Below are 2,932 nucleotides of genomic sequence, written 5' to 3'. Positions count from 1 at the left end.
ATAGCTATGTTAAGTGTTCAAAAACTTTATATAGGAAAACATACCACTAGATGTTTTAAAAGCCTATAGTTACTTCTTTTACCTAAAAGTGAAATTGGATGGGCTAGTTTTATCAGTAAAGGTTGTTGATAACATTCACTTTTGCAAACTGGAATGTTGTATCTTTATTTGCTAAGTATTAGACTAGTTTATTGCTTGGTTACTGCATTTTTGATCTTCCCTTCCCCCTCAGTCCCTACACATTGGTTTTCTTTCTTTCTTTTTTTTGGAGGTTTAATTGACTACTGATTGCCTGCAAAAGATACAGGGACAAGAGAGAACTTGGATCATCATCTTTCTCTCTTTTTTCTTTGCTTATTTTTCTTTTCCTCACCAATAGCGGTAAACTGTTTGGTGGAAAAATGAAAGGTACCTAGGAGCTCTTTAGACTGACCTAGTCCCTAAAATTTAAGAGCTGGGACTATAGTAGTGTGTCTTGGCTGTTCTAGCGAAATCTTAAGGTTTTGTTATATCTGGTTCTAGTTTAAAATTTGATTATGTTGAGATTTTGGTTTCTTGGTGATGGTAATGTTTCTGTGATATATTACAGATACTATTGATGTTGTTTTTGGAGTTTGAGGTCCTTGGGCTCACTCTGGGAAAGGTTTCACCAGAGCTCCCCTTTCAGCGGCATGCAGCAAGTTTCTCCACGAGACAGAGACACAGTTTACTTAGAGAACAGGTTTATTAGGAGCAGGGACAGACAGATGGACACTTGCATAAATGCCAGTGGGCAGGAAGAGCTGCCCCTAAAGGCTGAGAGAGGCCTGCACAATTGCAGGCAGGTGACCTTAGGAGAGCGTCTTCCGCTAGGGAAGGTCAGTGTAGAGAAGTCCTGGCAGGTACAGGTCACGGGCAGGCTGCTGCCCTGCAGAGGGAGAGAGGGGTGGAAAGAAGCACCTGCCTAGTCGTGGGTGGGCAGAGGGCGGTTGCCCCGTGCTGGTACAGAGACCTGCCCTGATAGAGTCTATTTCTCTTGGAGCCCCCTTTGTGGGGTGGGCTGTTAGCTGTGATTTTGGATTACTGGAGGAATCTCACAGTGGTCTGTGCTTCGGATATTCCCTACAGCAGCCTGATACAGCAGTCTGATACAGCAGTCTCTGTGGCCGGGTGAATGGTCATGTTAGTTACTTATGCCCCCACCTCCCTACATGAGTCTATTCTTTTCCTCCATCACTATTTTATTTGAATTACTTGAAGTTCTTATTGTAAAGTGAAATAAGTGGTATGTATTATGTTTTTATGGGGTTCTTTTTGGTAGGGTGATAGTAACTGGAAAATTAATGAGGGTAACATTATTAATACCTTATAATTACTACTGAGTGGCTAATGTAATTCTTGGAGAACTTTACTGATATAGAACTGATGGAATTTAATGCATTAAGAGTAAATATCTTAATTTTTTCATATAACAGAATAACTTAGTAACTTAATAGAGAATTTTCATATCTCTTATGATGGGTTAAACTGCACATAATTTAAGAAACTGTTAATCATGTGCCCTAACTATACAACAGCTAAGTTAGATCTTCTATCCAAGTCATATAATTTATCTGATATTTGCAGAGTACCTATTAATGCCAGGACACAGCAGTGAAAAGGAAAAAGTCCTGTTTTCAAGGAGATTGTATTCTAGTGGTGAAGGCAGGGATAGGCACATTTAAAATGTAAGGTGTTTGTGATAGGTATAAGGCTTGGTAGAAGAAGTGAGGTAAGGAATTAGCACAGGTGTGAGGGTCCAGTGGAGGGTCTTGATCACGGAGGTCTGTCTGCTATGGTTTCACTTGAGCTGAGGCCTAACACAAGTGAACTTTTGACATGTGGGTGATATTCTTGGAGATGAGCTTTCTAGTCAAGGCAGTTCAGAATGGATGTCTACGAGATCATTGCAAGGATTTTGGTTTTTAATTTTGTGAGATGAGAACCCATTGGAATGTGTTTTAAGAATCATACTGATCTTAAATTATAAACCTTCTTTTGTCATTCATGCAGAAATGGAAGGGTGTGGCAAATTCTATGTGTACCAGGTATTGTGATAGTGGAAGCTTCACTAACTCTCTTTAATTTTTCAGATTAATCTTTAGGTTGCTTCAAGTTTTACCCTGAACTTTCTCAAGGGGTATTAGTGTCTTTGTTTCTATTTAAAATGCTGTTTTTGAAGGGACTTTTAACCAGTTGAAAATGCTAGCAGGAATGGGTGACAGTTCACTTCACATTCTTGTCCACATTTGGAACTATCTGCCCTTTTCACATTTGCCAGCCTTTCAGTCATGACTTAGGAGGCTGACCACCTTTGAAAGCATCTTTGCACTATTTGCTTTGTCCTTTTGGTGAAACACCTACTCATCGTATCCATTTCTGTTGGGATGTTTATCATATTTTAATAAACTCAGTAATTCTCATGTACTTCTGAATGCTTTTTCAGTTATATTTTGTAAATTCCTTCTCTGGTCTTGACCTGAAACTGGTAGAACCCTTTGTTAAAACAGAAATTCTTAATTTTAATATAATTTCCTTTATGATTAAGTTTCTTTTGTATTTTAGGAAGTCTTTCTCTAGACTGCCGTCTTATTTTGTAGAGCCTTGATTGTTTTATTTTCACGTTTAGATCTACAGTCTACCTGGAATTAGTTTTTTGTATAATGACTTGAAGTCAAGTTTTATTTATTTATTTTCTAGCACATGTACATATAGTTGCAGCATCAACATTTTTTTTTGACAATTTTTTTCAAAATATATTTTTTCAGAAATTTGGAAATTAAACCAAGACTTAAACCCACCTAAGAAGTGTATTTTTTATTTTATTTTACAACAGTTTATTTTTACATTATTTTGTACATTTTTCCCCCCACCTCAGTTGTAATCCCTGCGGGTTTCCCATCACCAAGTCACC

Source organism: Condylura cristata, unplaced genomic scaffold (genome assembly GCF_000260355.1).
Source record: "Condylura cristata isolate star-nosed mole 26May11 unplaced genomic scaffold, ConCri1.0 scaffold00039, whole genome shotgun sequence".
NCBI classification, from domain to species: Eukaryota; Metazoa; Chordata; class Mammalia; order Eulipotyphla; family Talpidae; genus Condylura; species Condylura cristata.
This window is presented reverse-complemented; position numbering follows the sequence as displayed.